This window comes from Hypomesus transpacificus, chromosome 13 (genome assembly GCF_021917145.1).
Source record: "Hypomesus transpacificus isolate Combined female chromosome 13, fHypTra1, whole genome shotgun sequence".
Taxonomy (NCBI): Eukaryota; Metazoa; Chordata; class Actinopteri; order Osmeriformes; family Osmeridae; genus Hypomesus; species Hypomesus transpacificus.
The window spans coordinates 3,245,862-3,272,757 of NC_061072.1; the positions used below are offsets into that span (position 1 = coordinate 3,245,862).

At 41.5% G+C, this 26,896-nt stretch overlaps 1 protein-coding gene and 1 long non-coding RNA gene across 3 annotated transcripts in view; one reads left to right on the plus strand and one right to left on the minus strand.

The window, feature by feature from the left end:
• The window catches only part of LOC124475479 (phospholysine phosphohistidine inorganic pyrophosphate phosphatase), a 63,822-nt gene that overhangs the window by 31,892 nt on the left and 5,034 nt on the right, over positions 1-26,896 (plus strand). Inside the window, exon 7 of one of the 2 annotated variants that reach the window (XR_006956936.1) lies at positions 25,122-25,258. The exons of the other annotated variant lie outside the window; for it this stretch is intronic. The gene's annotated coding sequence lies outside the window, so the exon portion shown is untranslated. The remainder of the gene's footprint in view (positions 1-25,121; positions 25,259-26,896) is intronic. 2 annotated transcript variants of the gene reach the window in all.
• LOC124475480 lies at positions 17,633-19,973 on the minus strand. Its single transcript, XR_006956937.1, has 4 exons — positions 18,850-19,973; positions 18,647-18,760; positions 18,063-18,183; positions 17,633-17,982 (listed from the first exon to the last, which is right to left on the minus strand). It is a non-coding gene; the product is annotated as an uncharacterized LOC124475480 (long non-coding RNA).

Genomic DNA, 26,896 nt, shown 5'->3' on the forward strand with positions numbered 1-26,896 from the left:
ATACTGTGGTACTCAGATGAGTGTATATTAGAAACTAGTCTGTTGTTTAAGAAAAAAAAGTCTATTCGAGAATAAGAATGGTGGACATGCGAAAAGAAAGAAAAATATTTTTTGTTGGGGAATTTAGACCTCCATGGGTCCGACAAGCCCAGCTCCTCGCAATGGAGGCTAGTAGTTTGGCAGAATTATTGATAGAATGTGGTCTAGAGGAGGATCTGTCTAAAACGGCATCTTGTACGTAATTAAAATCCCCTCCAACAATGACGTGGTACGTTTCAATGTTGGGAAGAGAATTGAAAAGCTTGGAAATAAATTGTTCATCATCCCAGTTCGGCGCATAGACTGGCTAAGATAACAAATCTACCAGCTGGGTCAGCCACAACTTTTTCTGATTCAAATGGAATGTTGCTTCGAATCAAAATGGCAGCGCCCCTGGCCCCCACATTAAAACTGGGCAAGTGCGTCTCTTGCAAGAAAACTACATCACCTCTCAAATCTTGAAGGTGAGACATGATCTTGTTTATTTTGGTTGGCTGATTTGCTCCCTTGACGTTCCATGATATAAAACGAATGTTATTCATAGTTTTTTTTACTTTCCATGCAGGCCTAAGTGATGGATAATCTTGTATAGCATAGTAAAAAATCTGGTTATATCTGAGAAGAATGAGAAATGAGAGATGAAAAGAGAAAGAGAAATGAAAAGAGGAAAAAAAAAAGGGAAAAAAAGAGATAATAAAAGAGACAAAGGTGCAAAACCCCATCCCCCTCCCCAGCCCACACACACATTCACAGTGCCCCCCATTTCCCCACCCCACACCCACCGACCCCCCAAATACCCACGACCCATGCACGAAAGTGCCATGTTCACCTAGCAAAATTCTCCCGGGGTTCCTTTTCTTCTAATCTCCCACCTTGCCACACAGTAGTCTGAGTGGTAGAAAAAAAAATTGGCCAATATGCATACCTGTTCCAACCACAAGGATTCAACCGGTGTGATAACAACGTAGGCTAAAGCAATACAATGTAACAGTTCCAGCCTGAAGGGCGAGAATAAAACAGTGAGCCCAACTTATTTTGTATGCCACTACAAGTAACGTTGGCAACCTTTAACATCCACACATGGACAGCCATATTTGTTCTGTTAACAAAACGCAATTGCATACCTGCTCCATTCAACGACATGTGAGTAGGATAAGCTATTGACAACTCAACCGCCTTTAACTTGCATCAGTCTTCTTACCCTTCTGGTATGCGGCCAAAAGTTGCTGTGCCTCTTTCACTGACGTGAGACGCCGTCTGCTCCCGTCTTCAGCCTTGATAAACAGCCGCGCTGGATACAACAGTGAAGGCTGGAGCTTGAGAACGTAGAGCTGGCTCATGACCTCTTTATACTCCCAACTCTGGTCCAGCACTTTAGCGCAGTAATCCTCATATATATAGATTGGCTTGCCGTCATATTTAAGTTCACCTCTTTTTTTACGGGCAGCGCGAATGACGTCTTTGGTCTGAAACTTGTGAAAGCAGATGACCACGTCTCTAGGCTTTTCCCCCTTTGCCGGTTTGGGTTTGAGCGTGCGATGGGCTCTATCGAGCTCTGGGGGTGAAGGAAGCACATCTTTCCCCAACACATCCACCAGAAAACTAGAGAAAAAAGACATTGGCCATGAACCCTCGACTGCTTCAGGCACACCTATGAGACGTACATTGCACCGTCTTCTTCTCCCCTCCAGGTCAGTTAGCTTGGCCTTCAGCTTTGCATTATTTTCAGCCATTGAGGTTACCTTTGCTTCCAAGAACTGCAGCTCGCTCAGCCCAGATTCCAAATCAGAGATTCGCTGTTCATGGTCGGTTACCGTGGATTGTATCCCATCTAACTTTGTTTCAATGGCCGCCAGCTTGTTTTCAAATCGTACAGCGAGTGAGTCGGGATTGGTTAGCAGGTCTGCTTTAAGCTCCGCTAGCATATTTGCTAACGCAGCATTGTCGATAGCAGCGTCAGTTGGGGCAGTTTGTTCTGGCTTTTTCGACGGCTTGCTTGGTCTGGACGACATGTTGTTGTGCAAAAACTTGTTCGGGTGCCGTTCGGTGTTTAATTATCGCTAAGTTGAGATAATTTATATTGACTTATGGTCAAAACTGAAACTGTGTGACAGGAGTCTGAAGAAACACGACTATTCCATTCTGCTCACCAACCGGAAGTCTGGCTGGTACAATTTGATAACGTGGGCGGCGAAAGGAAAAAGGCTGCGCTTCGCAGCCAGTGTGTTCCAGGCATGAGCCTACTAGGAGAAATCATGCCAAATAAAATGCCCATGCATTTATTTCTGCAATTCGGTCTTGCCCCGTTAGACGCAATAGCCGTGGAATACGAAGAAGATGCTACCTAAAAGTAACTCTGCCTTTCTGAGCTGGAGACAAAGAAGAGTCAATGGCCTAAGCTGCTAACCGCCACGTAACAAAACAGCAATAATAATAAATGAATGAATTTGCCTATACATTTATATTAAATAGGGTATTGTTCTTGTCCAATGACTGATCATGGACAAGAGTAAAGGCAAAATCACGGATTACTTGAATAAAAAGAGCCCGATACGAGGAAGATGAATTGCAAGGACACATACAGTATACTATTATGCTACACACAGTATAAATGAAACACGGCAAAAAAAATTGTCTGAACTGTAACATTTATTTTTTAAAGTAGGATGTTTCAACTTGGTTTGCTACAAGAAGAAAAGCTTTCTTACTCGCTAGTTGGATACTTGAGTATATCCATCCATGCAATAACAAATTGTTTTGTTAATGAAGTATGTTACTATATCGTTGTTTAACCTCCCATTGTTTTGGACAATGGGAGGGTAAACAAAGGATGCGCGAGAGAGCTGTATTCACACATACAGGTAATTCGCCTCTTGCTCGTCACCTCAAAAGTTTAATTAATTTCCAACTAAAGTTTGCGCAATGTTGCCCTTGTTTTTTTACACTTGATCGCCGGTCGATGAGTACACTAGAGCCACAGGCAACAATTAAAATCTCAATAATTTGCCTATTCGCTTCTTGCTAGCGGCTCGTGTGGTGCTGGGGATATAATTTACTTCCTTGCATATACTGTGCTAGCTGTGATATACTAGCTAGTTTTGTTTTGACTGGCAACATACTGACATTGCTCATCCACAAATGCCTTAATTAATAAACCCATAGAATAGGGCTTGCTTCTCTTGCTAGGCTACCTGTTCGCGCTGCCAGGTATCTCACACGAGGTGTGAGGCCTTGCGAGGCCTGCCACTTGACTTCCATTGAAAATGAATGGTAAGGCAAAATCTTGGTCTACCACTCCCCCTGAAAATAATCCTAGGGGAAACACTGTATATGCATCTAACAATGGTTCAACAATGCACAATTATAAGCATTTGTGAGTGAACAAAAAAAAGTGTTTAGGCTCCACAGCACAGTTACCGCCCAAAACAATTTTGCCAGGGAGAACACCCTATACAACATACACGTACACAGCAACTTCTGACCAACTGGCACACCTGTATTGATGGAACAAAAAAAACAGAAATTCATTGCAGTAAGAAGTGAAAATATGTATCCATCCATTCTGCTTATCCCGGATCGGGTTGCGGTGGCAGCAGGGTATTCCAGATGTCCCTCTCCACAGCAACACTTTCGTGCTCCTTCTGGGGGATACAGAGGCCAGATGACAGATCCCTCAAGTAAGTTTGCGGTCTACCTTAGGTTCTCCTCCTAGTTGGACGTGCGCGGAAAACCTCCAAACAAAGGTGTCCAGGATGCATCCTACTTCCATGCCCAAACCACTTCCACTGGCTCCTTTTGACCTTGAAGGAGCAGCAGGTCTCGAAGGCTGAGCCCAGCCAACCTACGGAAGAAACTCATTTTGGCCACTTGTATGCACAAACTTGTTCTGTCGGTCACTACCCAAAGCTCATGACCATAGGTGAGGGTTGGAATGTAGTTCGAAAGCTTTGCCTTTTGGCTCAGCTCTATCTTCACCACAACAATCCAGTACAAGGCCCATAATCACTGCCGACACCGCACCAATCTGGCTATTGATCTCATACTCCTTTTTACCGTCCCTTGTGAACATCCCAAGATACTTAAACTCCTTTTCTTGGGCTAGCAACTCACTGCCAACCCAGAGGGAAAAATACCCCGTCTTCTGGCAGAGAACCTTTGCTGCTTGTCGCTCGGTTGCAAATCGCCCTTTAGTTAGTGCTAAAGGTCACAGTCTGATGAAGCAAATAGTACCATGTCATCTGCAAAAACCAGATATGCAATTCTGAGATTCCCAAACCAGACACTCCCCTAACCCCGGCTGCGCCTTGAGATCCTGACCATTAGTATCACAAACAGGATCGGAGACCAGGGGCAAACCAAGTCCCCATCCATTGGAAACATGTTTGACTTTGTGCAGAGAATGCGGACACAGCTCCGGACAGAGATTCTTAACTTTCTCAGCAAACACTGCCAGGGATATGGGGGATGTTTCCCCCAAGTCTTCGGACTTTGCCTCCTCCACAGAAGACATTTTGGCTGGGTTGAGGATCTCCTCAAAGTGCTCTTCCCATCAGTCAACAATATCCCCAGTCCAGGAGCCAAATGCATGAAGGTGCATACGCAGCGGCGGATTTAGTGATTTTGGGGCCCCAGACGAAGACAGGCATGGGGCCCTCTGAACTCCTAATCTCACTCTTTTCAATCCATATAATAATTCTTAATATAATAATTAGAGAGGGTACAATTTCTAGGGGAATTGTAGGGTGTGCTTGCTTGCGTCGGTTGCAGGTGGGTCCGTTTTCCCTTCTAGTGATATTTTCAAGCATTTAGCCTACTCATATTGCATAATTCATTAAGAACAGCCTTTGAAACAAGGAACCCCCTTTGAAACAAGCTGCTGTCACAATGTCGTCACTGTCAGTATTTCAGATGGAATTGCGAATAGTACCGTCTGCTAACTGTAAATAAGCTCCCCAAAACGTAAATAAGTTCGATATTAATTTAGGGGGACATGGCTAATTCAAAAGCAGTTTGCTAGAGGCAAGCTAGCTGCTGTTGCTATCCACACTTCACTGATTGTTTGAAAGCGCCGGAAATGAGAACATTTCTTTTGTAAGGGATAATGTATAGACCAATTATTTGTTTGTAAACATTCGGATGCGCGCGTAATGTGGTTGCAGAAAACCGGGAAAGGATAGCATTTTAAATGGCAAAAGGACCACACGGATAATACAAATAGTTAGATTTAAAAAGACCAAAAACGTCGAAGAGGACTGCCTTTAAGAGAGAAAGCGATTACCCATTGATCTGTCGCATCAGAATTTTGATTTGGGTCACGAAAGTCTTGAAATTTGAGCGAGAATATCGCCCGGTACAGACCGCATAGTCGAGCGGCAACCATGTCTTCACGACATGTCACAAAGTTCATAATTTTACAGTTTTACAGTAAATTCTACATCTAAAAAGTCTAACAGGGCAGCTTTCAAGAGATATGGGAATTCTGCTTTTAGCCAGCTGGTCCGATTATTTTTCTGATTTGTTTAAACTGGCAATCTGAGTGAGACGGCGTCCCCATCACACAGTTTTGACTTTAGCCTCACTCAGACTCGCTCACTGGCAGTGTGTATAATGTTGTATTTCACTCTATTCTACACCAGAAACGTCAGGGAGGACTGCCTAATGTAGATATGAACCTGATGGAGATAGCCAGCATCTCGGATTTCTTTAACCGAGTCTGTTTCATTCGTCAATTGCCTGAGAAAGCGACCTCCGTTAGCCAGGCTAGTTTTGCCCGATCACTTTGTCAGGCTATTTAAGGGTATCGGGGTCAAGTGACTTTTGTGCATCGACAAGTGAAACGTAAATGTATTTGTCCAAAGGCCAAGAGCCTCAAAAAGTTTATATCAAGCCCTGCAATCCAGTGGCCAGAGATATATGATGACCTGATTACACTGAGTGTAATAGACCGGGAGAAAATCCTCTTTTGCAACCGACATGCACAGTTAAACCAGCTTGACAGTTGTGTGACGTAGGGTGATAATTGGTCTATAGAACGCCGGTCATTATCGGGAAAATAAGCCCCGACAGGGTTGTTTCGCCTTGAAGGGGCTTATTTTCCCAAAAATGACCGGCATTCTATACATTATCCCGCTTATTACACGGCTACTTGCCAACAAAAATAACTTAACACAGTGTGTCTTTTTACAATGTATTTGTTACCATTCGTATTGTTGATCAGCAGAGAAATAGTTTGCCAAAGACGTTGAACTTAAAAACTTTGAACATTCTTTAGGCTTCAAATCAGCTGACGTCGCTAAGCAACAGAGTATGCTGGGGTTGAAAAGTTACCGGACTACTTGCGGAGTGCTACGAAAGACGTGAATCCGAGGCAAAAAGGCCACTTTTCTTGACAGCGGTCAAATATGCATAGCAACGGTCAAATATGACAAAATTGTTCACCGCAGAACGTTGGGAAGCCCCATTCAAGTGAATGGAGCATTTTACAGCATTAAGACATATTATAATACGGGTGGATGATATCAAGCATTCTGATTGGTTGAGAGGGAGTTCCGGGGTGTGCATTATTGAGCGATAAAGTACTGTACGCCTTTTTACATTTACCTTAAAAGGGGAGCGTTCCATATTAGTGCGCACTCAAAATAACTAAAAGGTTGCCGAAGAAAAAGACTACAAGTACTGGTGTTCAGCAGTTTAATGCTTAGCAAGCTAGACAAGCAACATTCGGTTAATTTTTGAGCAATAATATTGCACTGTCCCATGCTATGAGTACTAACTAGCTGGCCTAGCTACTGAAACGTTGGACGGAACCTCAGGTCTAGCCATTAGTCGCTCACTAGATATCCACTTATTTAATTTTAGCTTTGTAACCATGCAATTACATGACCTGGTCTCCTCCTGGGCTTCTTAAAACAATGTTTTCCACGGATGCACAGTTAATGGAGATATCAAAATCAACATAAGCTAACCTTAACAACTGCCTAATCAGAATCAGAATTGGTGTTTATTCGCCATGAAAGTTTGCACAGACAAGGAATTTGCTTTGGCAGGAGAGCCTACCTAGGCTGCCATTTTCGGCGCCAACAATAAAAGTTACAGCATAACATGAGGAGAGAGGAGGAGAGAAAAAGGCAACCCCCAGACAATGCTCCTAGAGGTGTACAGTATGGGAACAGGCAAAAACCTCAGCACATAAGCCCAACATTTACACAGACACTTGCAACGGGGAGTGGGGGGGGTAAACAAGCAGCATCTGGACCTGCAGCCATGGTAGGCGCTGGACACAGACCCCCCAGCCACCAAGAGGAACAAGCAGTCAAAGGCGTTTGATGGAGGTGGGGGGGTGGTGGTATCTGTAGTAGGTGAAAGTTAGTGTGTGAGTAGGTCTGGGTTGGCGCCCTCGACCTAGGCCACAATCAGTCCGAGTCTCCCTATGCAGATTGTGTTGGCAAGGAGACATCCTTGGTCATGACCCGGGTAGAGACCAAGCCACAGATGTAGGTGGGAGAGGGGGAAGGGAAGAGCAAGATTGTCTCGCTTCAGCGTCTAATGTTAGACTATCGAGTCCCAAGTCACTCGTAACTAGTTTACAGCATATGTAGCCTGGCTAGCTAGCACATACCCAGTGCCTATGAAACATTTATGATTGATTTAGAATGTTTAGGCCTGATGTTTAAATAAAATATTATTTTATTGAAAGTGTCCCATTGTCGTTGTTAGTTTAAAGGCAACTTTTATAAAATGAGCATTGAGAATGAATGAAATGGAACAAGATCTAGCTAGGCTAACACACGTGAAGTTCACAGCGTTGTTTGTCCGTTGCATAGCAACAACCACACGTACGGGATTTTCTCTCGGCTACTGAAATGCGATACACAACGTTTGTTGGCTATAACTATTTGGTGCTGAAAGGCAGCTTACTATTTATTTACTATTTATATTTTCGCTGGTCTTAATTTCGTACCAGGGTCCTGGGTTTGCCGGCTACACACTGCCAGTGGGCGAGCCGAGTCTGTGACTCTGAGCTTAACGTCAAAACAAGACGCGGCCTCACTCAAATTCGAAGTTTTACACAAATAACAAAAATATGCTGACCCACTGGCTGTCTTCGCAATCGCCATATCTTTAAAACACTGCTCTCCATTTGGATGTAGAATTGACCCTGGTAAGAAATTAAGAAAATATTCATCAGACGTAGATCAACACTTGTTGACAACACTGTTGTTGCTGCCGCAATCGTCAATGGAGGCTGACGGGGCTCTCGTAGCAAACAAATCAAAGTTTTTACATCAGCCTACATTAAAATCTCACCACCTGGCTGTCTTCACAATAGTCATATCTTCATAAAATTTCCCTCTTTCAGTTTTTTCGTGTAAAATTGAACTATAAAATTAGCTACGAAAATACTACTATGATGCTTTCGGCAGCATTGGCTGCCGCCTAAAAGATTAGGCGGTCTCACGGGCGACCCGCACTCGCTCAAATTACAAAGACTTTCACGACCTAAATCAAAAATCTGAGATTGCAGTTCCACTTGAAATTGCTTTCTCAACAAAGCCAAATGGTTGGGATTTTTTTGGGGGTGGGATTTTTCACTCGTAATCCAAGCTCCAATTTGCGTGCTAGAACGTCTCTGTCACGTTGTATCCATGCTTCGTTGCTAACGTGTGTTGATGTGGTGACGTAGCTAGCACAGATGACCCTTCGTCGACTAAAGGCACTTTGTCGCCACAAAAACGTTGTAACCTCCTAAACTGTGCAACGGAACGTAAATCCCAATACAAGCAGCTCAATCGCTAGCAAGACAAAACTTTTGACACCTACGTTGTCTATGTAGTCCAAATATTGACTAATCCTTAGGGGTGGGAAAATAAACAATAACTAGAGAGGGTACAATTTCTGGGGAAATTGTAGGGTCTGCTTACTTGCGTTGGTTGCATGGGTCCATATTTAAATTACATTTTACAACTGATATTTCTGTATATTTTATATTAAAATGCATAGCCTACTTATTATTTATAAAGATTACATAGATTTAAAAGCATATTTTTTTCTGCTAATTTACAACTCAAAATACTAAGAGTGAAGAGTAGAATGAAAAAGTTGTCTTCTCATTTCCCCTGCAAGAGGGAATGGTGATCAGCAACCTCATAGTTGAATCAAAATGAATACATTTGGCAGACCGGTGTAAAAATGGACCTAATCTCTATGATTTACAATGACGTTTAAATTTTTCCCTTCTCGTGATATTTTCAGGCATTCAGCCTACTCATATTGCATTCATTCATTAATAAAGAACCCCCTTTGAAATGTATTTTAACAACGACGTTACCAGCAGTAGCTAGCTATCTCAGATGGAATCGCGATTCAAATAGTATCATCTGCTAACTGAAAATATGCCCCCAAAAACTTAAATAAGCTTGACATTTATTTAGGGGAAAATCAGTCATTCATAAGAATGTCAGTGGTAGCGATCATTGTCAGTAACAAGGCAAAATGCGATATAGCCCAGCTGTGTGGAGAAGCTGCTCCGGTAAATTGTAGGCTACAACTAGGCTACTAGGCTACTAGACTGTCTTGGTAGCGATTGCGTTGGTTGACTTTGTTACAGTACTTCCGTTGTACGGTCTAGGCTGAAATTAATTATTTTCATGAACAGATTGAAGTTTACGCTGTGGCAATGGAGTTCAGGTTAGTAGTCACTAGTCAGATAGTTTCACCTATTGAAAGACTTTAATGATTTAATGATAATTTCACCAACAAATCGTTTACTTGTAATCTAATGTCATAATAAATCCTACAACGAAAATGTATTTGTGAGGAATGTTTATTTTAACGATTGAAAACAGATGCATCATAGACCGCTGTAGTATGTGTTGCCCGGGCAACAGAGGCTAATGTCATGATGCTAATGCTTCAGTGAAATAGTAGACTACTGTTTCCCAAAGTAGATGTAACTACTTCCTTATAACAGCTTATATTGTACATTAAACTTCACAATTGGGTTTCATATCACAAAGTAAAATGAGTAAATAGTTATCACCCTGGCCTCTTTGCTTGTGGCTTTTCTGCAGCTGCCTTGCTGTAAAGCAGTTAACCTAGCTATCTCCCAGAAGTTAACGAGCTGCTAAACTAATGTTCTGCCAGAGGTAGTCACGCGATATTTCATGATGTTAGTGACGTCAGTAGCGTCAGTGACTGTGGCTAGCAAGTTAGCCACCGTTAGCTTCACTTTTGCCACAAAAACTTAATCAAAACCGAAACCGTGCAACAGAACATAAATCCCAATAGAACCAACGCAATCGTGACCAAGACGAACCTTTTGACATCGACGTTGTGTATGTAGTCCAAATATTGACTGAGCCTTAAGGGCGCGAAAATAAACAATAATAATAATAATATATATGTGAGATAACAATGTTTGTGCCCTTGCCGAAGGCAAGGCACACCCAATAATAAACTAGTAAAGGCTGTTCCTGCGAAACAGCAGTGAGAATGCTGAAAACCTGAATGGGGAAAGCTGACCATGCTAAAAAAGCTGAAAATGGTGAAAATGTTTTAGAAAGTTATAAGCTGAAGCTTCAAAGCGCTCAAAAGATATTTTTGATAGGGGCTGGAGCTGGACGAAGGCATAAACCTACAGAAAAGAGAAGAAAAATGCCAAACAAAAAGTGAAAAAAATCTGAAAGATGAACAATGCATAACATTTCAAAAATCCTGAAATGTATGTTAGAAAGGACCTGCAGCAAGATGAAGGCAGAAAAGTACAGAAAAGAGAAGAAAAATGCAAAACTAAAAGGAGAACAATTCAGAAAGATGAGCTGCAGGAAAATGTGAACATTTTGCAGAAAACCAGTTGCTGAAGTCTGGGTTGAACGAATTTGAAGGTAAAAGGACAACACTGCAATGACTTGAACTTGCTGGAAAAACGTAGCAACCGTTGGTCATTGGCAACAGACTGGCAACATTTCTAACCTAGGATCTAGGTTTCAGGTTCAAGAAGGAGGAGAAACTAATCATGCGTGCCTGCACACCCAGTCCTGTTCATTTAAACAGACATTTAAACTTAATTTAAGATGACATCAAAATAATAATTCATAGTGCAGGGTTGCCGATGTTCCTGGTGAGTTTTTTGTACGTAAATAACAAGATCATGCTACATCTAACCAGCGGATCATTTCTTGCAAGTGTGTCAAAGTTGTATGTATTACATTTAGTCATTTAGCTGACGCTCTTATCCAGAGCGACTTACAGTAAGTACAGGGACATTCCCGAAGCAAGTAGGATGAAGTGCCTTGCCCAAGGACACAACGTCATTTGGCACGGCGGGGAATCGATCCGGCAACCTTCTGATTACTAGCCCGACTCCCTCACCGCTTAGCCATTTGACTCCCGGTATTAACACCGTAGGCTTGAATAATAACCGAAGGCGTGAAGCTAGAGAGAGGATGCAATGGAAGATTTCCTACATAAGCTAGATATACTACTTCAAATTGAAAACGGAGAAGATATTTAGAGTAAAGACAAGTTACTTTACATCTGTGTTCAATATCGTCAATTAAAAGCAAATGAACAGATTCCAGTTACAAAGTGTTTGTTGGTAGGATTAACGCCAGCTGCAGCAAACACTTACCCCAGCCCTGGTTTGACTGTTCGTGAGTGACGGTCAGCTATGACAGTCGAGCCTTGATTTTTGCAGATTTCTGTAAAACTTGCTAAAATAAAAACGATCTTGCTAGATTATGTACACTTTAAGCTCAATGTACATACCTTGTTTGGGCAATTTGGTCGATTGTGGAAAAAAAGTTGAACCGTTTTTAGTTATGGAGAGCCATCGCGCTAGCTCGATTATGAGAAATGTAGCTAGAATCCACACTTCAAACAAGTTAACCTATACGCAAAACTGTATGTCCAATCCCAAAAATAAGGATATTTTCCGAGACCCAAGACTCTGCCGAAACCATTGATATCCTTCATGTGTCTGTGCGGTCAGAAATACAACTCTTTTGGCAGTTTCCAAAAGGTAACCAAATTCTGCTTTCATGGTGCGTGTCTGTTTGGTTGCCACAGTGATGGCGCAGCTGTGATCACTAACGAGCTGGGCAGAGAGAATAACAAATTCAGCTGGAATCCACACCTCAAACAAGTTAAACTATACGTCCAATCCCAAAAATTAGGATATTTTCCGAGACCCAAGACTATGCCGAAACCAGAGATGTCCTTTATATGTATGTGCAGTCAGAAATACGACTCTACCGGCAGTTTTAAAATCGCCTTCCTTTCGGCCTTCTCTGACAAATTTTACCCACCTCTCCATTGAAGTTAGTGAGAGCATTTGAAAAGCTGCTCTAATTTCAAGGCTCATAACTGAAAAGTGAGCCCTTTAGTAGTTACATTGGCTGAAAGAGGACACGTCTTCCTACATTTTAAGGTATAACTTGTTTCTGTAAGTTAAACTATATGAACGTCAGAGGAATTAGTTTGACAATTTAGTTGAATATCAGAAAACGAACAGCCAGCAGAGAAGGAGCTAACTTGTTCATGTATTTAAAACTGTCACAACTGTCACTGTTCAAAATTGGCTGAATATTTGAAAAAGCTGAATCATGCCGAATCATGCGAAAGTATGCCGAAGTAGTTATGTTTGAAAGAGGAGGAAGCTTTTTAATGATTTGAAATGATTTACTATTACTTTTAATGGGAGAATAATTTGCACAAAAAACATAATGTCTTAAAAACTATAAAAGTGAGAAATACCAAAAGTCATAACCAACATCCCCTGAAGGAGCTGAACGTTTTGATACAAAAATTGTAGGAATCGGTGAAAGTATGCAGGACAAGTTAAAGGCCAAAAAACGAAAAAAGAACTCAGAAGTTGAAAAACAACAGGATAACAATTCTCACAATAATAAATAGATATATATGAGAGAAAACAATGGTTTGTGCTCGCCGAAGGCAAGCACAACCCAATAATAAATATAGCTGCAGGCAGCAATAGTGGGTTCCTCCTCAACATTGCAAACCATTACAAAATTGACATGACACAGACTTGTATTTCATACATGCTCACAACATTTCAAGACAATTGGAGCAATGGCTGATTTGAAGTCATTTTTATCATCATTCATTTTATTCTTCACTAGTTGTCACTGTGAAAAGAAAAAAAAACTAACAAAGTACATGCTGCCAACATTATGGGTTCTGGAGACTTTTTTGTTCCCCATAAGCAATAAGGCAAACATTCCAACTTTCAGACATGTTGGCCTGATGAGGTCAAAATGCCACTCTTTTGAAATTGATAACTTTGAAGCGTGTTCTGTAAGGCCACCTGTGCTCTCGTTGAGCCTATCATGCAGAGATCCATTCTGTAAAAGATTTAACTCAGGACTGGGAATGACATCACACCTGAGTTTAGGGTTGCCAAGTCTGGCAAACATTTCCAGTCCAACTAGTGCTCAAAACCAGCCCAAAATGCCTGAAAACTAGCCCAATATTTTTGGGTGTACAACGGAGGAGTTACCACATGTATCCCATGGATGCCCCCATAGTTACAATGTAAAAATGACTGGTGGATTAATATTTTCCTTGTTTTCTGCTATCCTCACGTTTCATTGGTTCATTACAACAAATCATTTAATCATGCCGCTTCCTATCACCACCGAACAGAGACACGGAGCAAAAATAACTTTATGAAAGGGAGAATACACTTTACTAAAGGAAGTGTGTGTAGGTTATGTAGCTACTACTGCTTGCTCTGCCCACACACTATCCCCATCCATGCTGTTTCCCTCTCCCCAGCGCAGACCATGCTAAGGCAGAAGTGTGGCGGCCGCATAAGGTTTAGCAGTAGCCCCAAAACAAATCACCCAACATCAATACATTTCAACCGCGACACTGTTTTCAAAGTTGTCCATAAATAGTTTGAAATCCATGGATATTGGAACCGTCTCTAAATTAATCTCTTTCTGGAATCTCAGTCAATGCACAATTGAAAATAGTTATGTGGGCAACTGGGCGAGGGCAAAGCTCATGTTGCTACATGTTGCATGTAGCTGCTTGCGAGTTTAACTTGTGAAAGAACTGCAGGCTGACTACATATAGGTGGGGGGCCGAAGCTCAAAATCATGCATTTGAACGATCCCTGGTGATGGAGGAGCAGGATTTTTCTGTACCGCTTTTATAACTTTTCTAGAACCTTTAAAAACATGTATTGGCATGTCCAGTTCTTGCACATTTTTCAAGGAACAAACATTTTGTTTCTTTATCGACACGGGCAGGTTTCCGGACAACTATGGTCCGCTTCCAATAACAGCTCATATACATGACACCTTCATAAAATCCACCAATCGTATATCCCGTTATTCAAGGCGAGTAAAGTAGGAAGTAAACATTCACATGTGGATTTTGGTGAGCCGGTATATTGTCAGTTGGGGACTGGGCTTCAAATGTATGGAAACAAGTCAAACAAATGGGTAATTCAGGTATTCTCTAAAGAAACATTGCAACATTCCACTTAAACGAGCATATTTGTTATATTATTGCACTGCTCATAGTCATCAGAGCAAGTTAACAGTTAAGTGATAATGAAATGTGCAGAACATTGTTCAAATAAATGTACAGTATTGTTAAGTGTGTGTCGCCTAAACATATAATAATTACATGAATCAATGACATACATAATTATAATTAGCCAAGAGTAGGTATACCACATCAGTAACACTTATCAATACATATTGACATATCTGCCTACTTGGCAAGTTGGAAAACAAACCTCATTAGCATAATACACGCATGTGCACAATTAATTGTATCGCTAGAAGTGTTTTCAAGGCCACAAGTAGTTGCAATCATACTGTATGTATGTATGTAGCAAACCAAAATATTTAATCTACCCATTTACTGAAGCTAGTTGGTCCAAGTTTGTTCAGAGTCAATTGCAAAATTTTTACAGCAAGGAAAGCATTCTTGCAGAAAAAACAGTGGAAAGATTCAACTTAAATTCAGCACCTCAGAACCATATGCTAAGTAATGTTGGATTTCACAAGGGGTGCTACAGTAACTTCACCAACACATCAAATATAGCTAAAACATGTAAGAGGTGTGAAAATGCAGCTCTGGAGAAGATTTTCCAAACAGAAGGGTGTGTATGAAATTCTGTATTTTGTATGGCAAGATATACAGTGGGGTCACTGTATACAAATAACCTACACCAAAATCAATTTAGCTGTTACAATTTAAGTGCATCATATTTGATTTGAAAATTTGTTGACATACATTGCATGCTTATTTAGACGAAGACGGGCAGGACAAAGAAGATCTATAATCTGATGTGGAATACCATGCCCCTCTAGTTGTCTGAGTGTCTCCTCCCAAAGTTTTTTTTTCTCCATACAATAAGGTCAACTATGCAAGATACCTTTCTTCTTACTGGCTGGAGATGAACAGTCTGGAGGACACACATTTAGCATATACCTACAGGTAAAATATGGGGATTTTGTTGCTCAGGAGTATGGTTTTGCAAACACTGCCTGTGATCAAGTCATAGAGCAAACAGCCAACCGACTCCAAAACTAAAGTTGGACTGACTGGATTCCAGTGTTGGGAACGTTACTGAAAATTAGTAATTAGTTACAGTTACTAGTTACTTATTTCAGAACTTTACTAGTTACGGCATAGAAAAGTAATTAGTTACAACGGAAAGTAATGTTTGTGTTACTTTGAATTCCCTGCTTCTATTATCAAATTAATGCACACAGATAGTTATAATATTTTAGTGTTGCAGTGGCACAGTGTGGGACAAGACAACTGTAAAATGTTATGTCATTGTATGTTGCTAATTAGTTGCCTGAAGGCAACGGACTCAACTGTTGACATAGGTCACATGTCTTGACAACATACCTGGCAATCATTCTGTTTAGTTCTGCCTGGCTTAGAGACTGGAAATAGTGGTTTGAAAAAGTATCTGAACCTTTTGGAATTTCTCACATTTCTGCATAAAATCACCATCAAATGTGATCTGATCTTTGTCAAAATCACACAGATGAAAAAACAGTGTCTGCTTTAACTAAAACCACCCAAACATTTATAGGTTTTCATATTTCAATGAGGATAGCATGCAAACAATTACAAAAGGGGGAGGAATAAGTAACTGAACCCTTTGCCTAAGGAGACTTAAAGAACAATAGAAACCAATTTTTACCAAACAATTTAAGTCAGGTGTGTGCCCAATCACTGATGAGTGGCTTAAAACTGCCCTGCCCACTATAAAACACACACCTGGTAAGAATTGTCTTGATGAGAAGCATTGAGCTCAAAAGAGCTGTCTGAAGACCTGTGATCAAGAGTTGTTGATCTGTATAAAGCTGGGAAAGGATACAAAACCATCTCTAAAAGTCTGAATGTTCATCAATCGACAGTCAGAGAAGTTGTCTACAAATGGAGAGTTTGGCACTGTTGCTTCTCTCCCAAGGAGTGGCCGTCCACCAAAGATGACGCAAAGAGTTCAGCGCAGAATACTCAAAGAGGTAAAAAAGAACCCTAGAGTGTCTGCTAAAGACTTACAGAAATCACTGGCACAGTGCAATATCTCTGTGCACACATCAACTATATGTAAAACAATGGCCAAGAATGGTGTTCATGGGAGGACTCCACGGAGGAAGCCACTGCTGTCTAAAAAAAACATTGTTGCTCGTTTAATGTCCGCAAAAAGGCACTTGGACACTCCACAGAAGTTTTGGCAAAATATGTTGTGGACTGATGAAACCAAAGTTGAATTGTTTGGGAGGAACACACAACGTCATGTGTGGAGGAAAAATGGAACAGCTCACCAACATCGGGCTAGTAATCAGAAGGTTGCTGGATCGATTCCCCGCCCTGCCAAAATGACGTTGTGTCCTTGGGCAAGGCACTTCACCCTACTTCGGTAAACTTGCTCTATGGAACAGGGCCCAGTTCTGGCCGATTAGCAAGCTACAAATTTACATTGTCGTTTATCAGACGCTCTTAACCAGAGCAACTTACAGTAAGAACAGGGACATTACCCGTAGGGTGTAGTGCCTTGCCCAAGGACACAACGTAATTTGGCACGGCCGGGAATGGAACCGGCAACCTTCTGAGTAGCCTAGTAGCCCTATTAGACAAAATGAAATGGAATGCATCTCAGCTGCTTGCGCATCCTCATTTTTTGTAAACACATGACCCCATCTATTTGGAAAGGTTTGTCCAAGATAGCAATTTCGCCAAATCTGACTGCAGTATTGTTTACCATATGTTGTACTGTGTTATGTTTGAGTTAAATAACTTGAAAAATTAATTAAATGTCTGTTAAATGTCAAATCCAACTATAACTTTGTGACGTTGTCAGTCCGTAACCGTGACCTCCTAGCAACGTAATTTTGTGAAGTTGCCAGTCTGTAACTGCGACGTTAATTAAGTAACTTATATTTCTCAATTCTACTGCTTATATTAGGGCGGTTCATATGCAGACCTCATTTGCCCAAAATGCTACTTGTTCTTGTATAATAGGCTACCTGGTAGCCAACTTTAGGAGGACTATGTTTGTGTGATGTGTAGCCTTCCTCAAGCTAATCATAAACGAGGCAGCATTTCCATGTAACATTCAGTCATTTTATTTAAAACAAAGTGCCAAACAGTGAATTAAAATCTTCTGTCAGTCCCCGCTACAGGTCCTATCAACATAATTGCTTGTGTGAAAGGGGCTATACAAGTCATAAAAAATCACATCTAAAATAATATAGATCAAAAAAATATTATGTGATTCTAGTTTTTTGTCACATAGCCACGTGAAACTTTGGATATTGACGCTGCAATCATGATTCATACACCTGGCTTGTTTTGAATCGGCTGCCGGGGTGTGTTTGAGTGTCTCTGCTATGAGGAACTCAACAGCCGTCTCTCCCTGTCCCGTCTTCCACTTCCTCACAGCGTCTGCAATTAGAAGTCATGACCTTATTGTCAGCACCAATATGAACGCTAAGCCATAGTTCATGGCATCTCCAAACACCTACCACTCTCTTTCAGAACTCCATCACCGTAAGGCGCTTCTCTAGGTCTTGGAGGACAGCCTGTGTTTGGGCCACCCGTAGGTCCATCACTGTCAAGTGAAGTCTCCATCTTCCGGAGCATAACCTGTAATGTGTTTGTTATTAAAGACTAGTAAAACAAGTTTACAAGAGTTTGCATGATTGGCATACACTGTGGTTCTTCTAGATTAGCTGTAACATTGATGTAAATAACAAATGTTACCTTGAATGGTTGTATACAAAGCATTAGTATGACAACATTTGTTGTTTTGACAAATATGTATCCCCTCACCACGATCAGAACAACTTGGGTATGCCTTACAATGAGTTAGCAATGCCATTGAAAAGCTTTGAGTTTTTTTGATTGTCTTATATTTGCAATTGCATGGCTGCCAGCTGTTTTCCTGGGCCCCCAATGGTTTCTCCTCCACCAGACCAGAGTTGACACCTAGGGGTATGGCATCTGGTGATGCAAAAGTTTAAAGTCCTGCTTTTGAAACATAGCCTTTAGGGTTGCCATGGCTCATACAATTATTGTCACTGTTATAAACGGTCATTCATTACTTTACCATCATTTCCCAGGGACACAGTGCTAGGCCGTGTGACGGTAGTAGGATAATCTGTCCAACAATGGGATGTTGCAGTCACTGGTTGTGGTTGTGGCAGAGGAGGAAAGGTAGTCTCTATGCACAGTTTAAGATAAGTGACATTGGGATGAAATGATGGCATTTATACTAGTACAGTCTTTGTGACATACAAAATATGATCTAACCTTTATTGGTCCTTTTTTTGTTGTCCACCATGGCTTGGGATCCATCTCAAAGCTGTGTTTGTGTTTTAAACTTTAGCACTCCAATTAATGTGGAGTCACAAGGCTACAGATTAAGAAAATTAGGTTCTGGGTCAGTGTGCTCCTATTCCTTGCCGCAGTCCGGGGTATCTTTGAAGAACTTCTTGACTGGATGTGACGAATTTACACTGCATGCAACTGTAAAGGAGCAAGAGGCAAACCAATTAGTTGCATACTTTTGCAATTAGCCAGCTAAATAATTATATTAAAACAATATGGCACAGGCTAAATTACCTAAGCAGAGATAAAGCTAGAGCAAGCATTGTGAGGAGGATCGGCTGACTGTGTTAGCTAATGTGATGTTATGCTAACTATTCTAACTATAATAGTTAGGAGTAATATAGAAGCATCTTGTAACTCAATGTGATTTTGCCTTAGATGGCTCAAACATATAAGGTCCTTTCAAAAGAGCAACGCAGTTTTATATAGCGACATTGCTGTGCATTCCAAGACCGACCGTCTCATCGTCCGGGACAAGTGGATTTTTTTTGTAGGGCAAGTGGAAGAGTACTTGCCCAACTGGAGAAGTTAAACCTCAAACAAAATAAAATGTCATGTCTCTTAACGTTATGTGCAGTGCCACTCATTACGTCTATTTAACCGATTTTAAAGTTGCTAACTTTATCCCTCTGTGTTTCGGTGAAGTTCATCTCGGTGATTTCGCTACCAAAAAGGTCGAGGAGGACAGCCTTTAAGAGAGAAAGCGATTCCCCATGTATCTGTCACATCAGAACTTTGTCTTGAAATTTGAGTGAAAATGCGTGGCCCGCAGTCTTAGGCGGCAGCCATGGTCCCTCATTCAACTATTTTGGCATTAGCCTCAGTCAGACTCGGGTCGCTCACTGGCAGTGTGTTCACAAAGATACGAGCCTGTTGAAGATAGCCAGAATCTCTGATTTCTTTCATCCATCCAGCCACAGCATATTGATAAGCATCCGTACTCTTGAAGGCCTTCAAGCTATCCCCACTATATGGGGAGGGGTTATGCACACATAAACATTTATAGATCTTAGGGCTGTCCCCGACTAAGATTTTCTTTGGTCGACCAAGACTCGACTAAAACGTCTGAAAATCAACTAATCGAACTTTGAAACGCTTAAAAAAAAAAAAACGTACAAACATTTTAACGATCTGACTCAATGGCTGCTGGACATTGCAGATTCAGCCGCAATAACCTACTAACAACTACTAACAATAAGCCTCTTATCACCAGTCCTGTTGTAACCGAATGCCGATGGTATTTAGTATGTCTTACAATGTACTACAAATTAAAACTATTGTTAGTTTAACGTGCAAATCATCAGAGCGCTTATCACTGCTTGAAAACTTGCTGCATGCGAACTTGCGTAGTAGCTGAGTGTGGAACGTTGCAACAGAGAAAGATTTTGTTGTCTGGGCCGGAGAAGATAACGTAATCCGATTTGGATGTGATTCTTGTGTGAAGAAAAATAAACCGTTGTTGGCAGAGTTTGCATTCAACGTTTTTCGGGTCACCCGGTACTTTGTAAATGTAAATGTACTTTAATGAAATGCTGCCATACCACAGATTTCTTTGCCATTTTGACTTATAACACCGTCAAAGTAGGCTATGGCAGAGTTTGTTGTTCTGCAGCCAATTGTGCTCGTGCCGTGTGCAAAATACCAAACCAAAACAAAGCACAGATTAACGAAAGGGAAAACACTAACACCTTTTCTTTTAAATTATATATTTTTAGAGTTGGTTTATTTGTCTTAATAATATAATCTACAATTTCTGTTGAACATTTCGTTAATTCAACAAAGATGACACAAGCGGGAATCAGATCTCACACTGCCATATGGCAGCTCGACTAAAACAGTCTTGGTCGACCAAGAACATTTCGACCAGAAAATCGACTAGTCGACTAAGTGGGGACAGCCCTTATAGATCTATCATGGAATGCCAATTGGGGCAAGCCTGGGGCAGATAAGGGACAAAAGAAAACCTAAAATAGAAATGTTCTCAAGATATCTGTTTCTCTCTCTCATTCAAATGGGCTGTGTGGGTGGCCATACTGGGAGAGATCGGTCTTGAATATGGCGGCGTTCTATTTGGAAGTGACGCAGGTGGCATCTATGAAGTGCACCGAAAAATCCAATATGGTTCCAATCCAATATAGATTATTGAGGCTTTTTTGTTCCTCATAAGCAGTAAGGCATATGTACTAAATTTCAGAATTTGGGGACTTGTGGCCTGCAAATGGCATCACTTTGAAAATGGACATATTGGGGCATGGCCTGTAGCACCACCTATTGTCTCACATGGCCCATGTTTGCTAGGGTAGTTACTAATGCTCTGCAGTTTCAACATGCCAAATTTCACAACTTTTTACAGTACTGGTCTAGGGGCTGCCATTAACTCCCAGAGGAAAAACATAATGAAAAAGTTCAAAGTACTTTATTTGTCATTGTCACAAAAACGAGACAGTAGAGGCAACAACAGACGGATACATTTACATTTAGTCATTTAGCAAACGCTCTTATCCAGAGCGACTTACAGTAAGTACAGGGACATTCCCCCCGAGGTAAGTAGGGTGAAGTGCCTTGCCCAAGGACACAACGTCATTTGCCACAGCGGGGAATCGATCTGGCAACCTTCTGATTACTAGCCCGACTCCCTCACCGCTTAGCCATCTGACTCCCTCCCAGATACAAAGTTAAGGTGCTCTGGACCTTAACTGCCACAGCTAAATAATAACAAATAACAATTTAATAAATAGATAAATAAATATACATTGAGGTCTATCATTAGTTGCAGGATAGAGTGTTAAGAGTGCAGACCGTGGGGGCGGGGCGGGGCGGGCCGGATGGGAGGTGGATGGTTTGGGTAAGCTGTTGAGAAGCCTTATTGCACGAGGATAGAAGCTCTCGAGTGAGTGGAGCCAGGTCTCCGCCACCAGCAGAATGCTACAGTCCTGCACAAGTCCGTTTGCTGCCATCTGCAGCTTCAGCTCATCCCATTACCCCTTATGGATCTGGCAATGGAGAAAAAAGCCAACAATATTAAATATTATATACAAATATTTTAAAAAAATGGGGGGAAATTATGTCCTTAACTTTAACTGTCCCTTTCCTCATTCGCGAGCAGCGATCTTTATCAACAGTGGTTTTGGCCAGAGTACTGGGTCATCATCTAGTAGTGTAGTAGTCTTATCATGTTGATGGGAGAGATGGTCACTTACATTATGTGGGAGAAAGGCAGTTTCAACATTGCTTTCGTTATCGTTGGGTCATACAATATCATTATGGATGTTGTCATCTGTGCCTGGGTCAGGAGATGCTATGGGAAGTGTTTCACACATGCTAACAGCACTTGTGCTAGCTGCCACATCATTGGATACCAGAGGAGAGAAAAACAACTTCCTTATGTAGTTTCAGTTTGGTAACTACTTGTTTACTTTCTTCTTTTGTCTTTCTCTTTTGTGCTCCGCTCGGGGAGTTGTGTTTTATTTAGCAAATTGTTTTTTGCATTCACTTCACTCTTCTACTGTCTCATGTTAACCAACTCATATGACGTGCTTTGCTGCGCAGTCGCTGCAATCGATGGAATTGTCCATAGTAGTGTTGTGAAGGAGGGGAAGCTTCCTTTGAAACAAATAGAATGGACGTGTTGGTATTTTTGTTCGAAGTTTTGGGAGAGGTTATGACTGATACATTTGTATTATTATTATAGTTATTATTGATCATGTAATATTTTTATGGAGCCTTTCAAGGCCCCCTGGCAACCTTTTTGGTGTGAGTGTAAATAGAGACCTCAATAAGTAATGTGATGTGCACAAGTAATTTGTCTGCATTAATTTGAGCCCAAAATAGTTTTGAGCTTTATGTAATATAAAACTTACATTGGACTCATTCATATTGGTATATTTTACGAATGTATTTAACTATGAATATTATTATATTTTACTTGAATGTTTCAGTTTTGGACACATTTGGGCAGATAATTACGACACTAAGGCCCAATCCTAATGTTCCCCCTAAACCCTAAGCCCTGAACCCTCACAGACTTGGCCCTACTAGATGTCACCTAGGAAGTTATTGAGTGCAGGGGCCTGCAAGGGGTCAAAATGCAATACATTGGAAAGGGACAGCACTTTGTTGCATTTTTGGCAAAAGAAATGTAATGTTATTGGATCAAATCTGATGAAAGCATATTTTAAATTCATCATCAAAGGAACACCTGGCTATAGTTCTGGCTATATTCACCATCAGTGAGCTTTGTGCTTAAATGTTAACTTTTAATTCTAGCTATGTTTACGTCAGGGTTGGTTGCTCCTTTCATGCATGCTTGTTTATTTAGATTTATGCATTTAGCAGACGCTTTTATCCAAAACGACTTCAAAGAGAGAGTTTTACAAAAGTGCATAGGTCACTGATCATAACAACGAGATAGCCCCAAACATTGTGGGTAGCCAAACATGAAGCATACGTTGTGAAACCAAATAAGTCCCAAAGGGAAGAACAATAATAGCATGTAGTTACAATTAAACAGCAAGAACCTCAAAAGTGCACCTGTGTAAAAAGCAAGCAAAAATCTGTCTGAGCACTCCACCCAGCGGCTAGTCCAAGCACTTGTCCTCTTCAAGTTGGACTACTGCAACTCGCTGCTCGCTGGTCTCCCAGCATGCGCAACCCGCCCTCTTCAGAGGATTCAGAACGCAGCCGCCCGCCTGGTCTACAATCTACCCAGACGTTTTTCCATGTTATCCTGCTCCTCATCTCCCTTTACTGGCTACCCATCATGGCCCGTATCAGAATCAAGACCCTAGTACTGACCTTCCGAGCAGTGAACGGGACTGCACCCGACTACATCAAGTCTCTCCTGCAGCCTTACACCGCCACCCGCCACCTACGGTCTTCTTCAGACGACCGCCTGGTGGTCCCACCCCTCAAGACCGCCCGGTCCCAACACAAGCTCTTCTCCTGTCTGGCCCCCCAGTGGTGGAATCAACTCCCCACCTCCATCAGAGACACTGACTGTCTCCCCAGCTTCAAGAAAAGTCTCAAGACGCACTTGTTCCGGGAGTACAATGTTACTTAGGAATGATTTGCTGGACCTGATGTTAATTTCCTCCAGGAACACAATGACTCTTATTAAGGGACTTGTTTCTGTTGTTGGTTAGTTGTAACTGATTTAACTTCTTGTACTCGCTGTGAATTATATTATTGTTGCTTGCTTTTTCTACAGGTACACTCTTGCACTTTTTGAGGTTCATGTTGTTTAATTGTAACTAGTTTAACTACATGCTTTTATTTATTATGCTCATTATTGTTCTTCCCATTGGCACTTATTTGCTTTTCACAATGTATGCTTCATGTTTTGGCTACCCGCAAAATCTCATTGTTAGGATCAGTGACCTATGCACTTTTGTATAGCTCTCTCTCTTTAGTAAGCGTCTGCTAAATAAATTTATATGTGGTTTGGGGATACCAACATCTTTCCCCATCCTCACCATTGTTAGAGATGATAGGTTAGACGACCAGATTCAGAGTTCTGGGTGGATCGTTGTTTTCCCTGTTCCAACCATGTGACCTGACCTTCCTTACCAATCCAATAACCTGAGTAAGATCATTGGATGGACAGACATTGTAAACTGATCTGTTTCATTATTGATTTGATGCTTGATTCAAAGGATTCAGGCTTCCTTACTGAAGAATACAATACATCCAAACCTCTCTTTGTTGTCATTTTGTTCCCATGGATTGGGATTGGCAGAAACACCCTGAATCTACACATAATTGATTCTGAGATTGTCTCTCATCCAGACAGCAGTCTTATCAGCAGCCAATCGGGGTACCCCTCCCAGGACACACATGCACATACTCCCATGTCATTCTATCTTTCCCTGTCTCTCCCCCTTCTTAACCTTATCCCTATATGTCTAGCCTTATATGCAGTTATTCATGCAATGCCTTACCAGAGATGTGACCAACACCGTTACCGAGATGTTCATTGAACATGGGCAAGAGAGAGCGAGTTAGCGAGGGGCGAGAGAGGAATGAGGGAGGGACAGAAAAGAGAGTAGTAATAGACTTATGGAGCTTCTGTCTGCCCTGAGTCTGACATCATCGCTCCACGTCCCGGGGTATGCTTCCGAGTCTGGAACGCTTCTCTAAAGACCGCCTCACATTATAAGTTAATGAAGTATCAATAATTTACCGCAGCCTTTTCACAGGCAGATGAGACTCCCACGCTGAGACAATGAACCATCCCAGCCAAGCTTTCCCAGACGGTCATTTTCCACTCCTACCATAAAGAAACACGAGAGAGGAAGAGAGAGAGCGCTAAAGCCCACAGATGGCAGGATGAAAGGTAACACTGTCCACCCCCCCCAACACCACCCCACCCCTCCTTAAATACATGGCCACGGGCTATTAGCCTTTTCAATGGGGACCCCAGGCCCTGCTTGGTCTCTGCTGGGGCCCTTTTTTCTCTCATCCCTCTGCTGTGTGTTCAGGCTGCACAGGAGGTGTGCTCAGTGACTCGATCAACACTGCCTGCACCCTCACCAAATTGCAAGCACATACATACACAAACACACTCATGCATACACATTTATACTCACAGTAGGTAGTTAACTACCATTCTGGTAAATGTAAGAAAAATATGAATATTCATCACACAGACTTGTCCATCAAATTCACTTATGCCTGAATTAGATTAAGAAGTTGTCAACAAATTCTACTTTATAGTGCTTCACAGCTTTTGAGGACTTGAAAGTGGATGGTTTGCTGACTGAGTTCAATCTCAGATGCTGAGTGGTTAAGATTACATGTAGCACACACACGTGCTCAGATGTCACAGGATGGAGAAAAAAACTTGGTTTTATTTACTTTGTGTGTTCGGGGATTCCCCTGTGTCCTCTGATCATAAAGATGTTTTCTGTTCTCTGTAGGAAGCCATAGAGCAGCTGTTCACTGGGTGACTCAACACTATTAAACATTTTTCTTTGCTTTTACCTCTTTAATGGCTACATAGATAGAAGCTCCATCTTGGTAAGTGGTAACATAGGCCTACCTCTGAAGACCACTGGAGAAAGATGGAAATGATTGCTCTCTCCCCCTCTTGTTTGGAGGACATAACTCCAGGTTATCATCGGAAGGAAGTGGTTACTGTATACAGTGCCCTCCAAAAGTATTGGAACAGTGAGGCGAATTCCTTTATTTTTGCTGTAGACTGAAAACATTTGGGCTTGACATCAAATAATGAACGTGAGACCAGAGATCAACGTTTCAGCTTTTATTTCCAGGTATTTACATCAGGATCTGATGCACAACTAAGAAAATATCACATTTTGTTTGAATCCACCCATTTGTCATGTGATCAAAAGTATTGGAACAGATATACTTAAAACATATTTAAGTGAATAAGACTTAATATTTAGTTGCAAATCCTTTGCTTTCAATAACTGCAGCAAGTCTGTGACCCATTGACGTCACCAAACTTTTGCATTCTTCCCTTTTGATGCTTTCCCAGGCTTTCACTGCAGCCTCTTTCAGTTGTTGTTTGTTTTGTGGGGTTCCTCCCTTCAGTCTCCTCTTAAGCAGGTAAAATGCATGCTCTATAGAGTTTAAGTCTGGAGATTGACTTGGCCAGTCTAATACCTTCCATTTCTTGCCCCTGATGAACTCCTTTGTTGTTTTGGCAGTGTGTTTTGGGTCGTTATCTTGCTGCATGATGAAGGCTCTGCCAATCAGTTTGGTTGCATCTTTCCTTAAATTGGCAGACAAAATGTTTCTGTAGACTTCCGAGTTCATTTTGCTGCTGCCATCATGTGTTACATCCTCAATGAAGATTAATGAGCCCGTCCCAGAAGAAGCCATGCAAGCCCAAGCCATGACATTACCTCCACCGTGTTTCACAGATGAGCTTGTGTGTTTGGGATCATGAGCAGTTCCTTTCTTTCTCCAAACTTTAACCTTTCCATCACTTTGGTAAAAGTTAATCTTT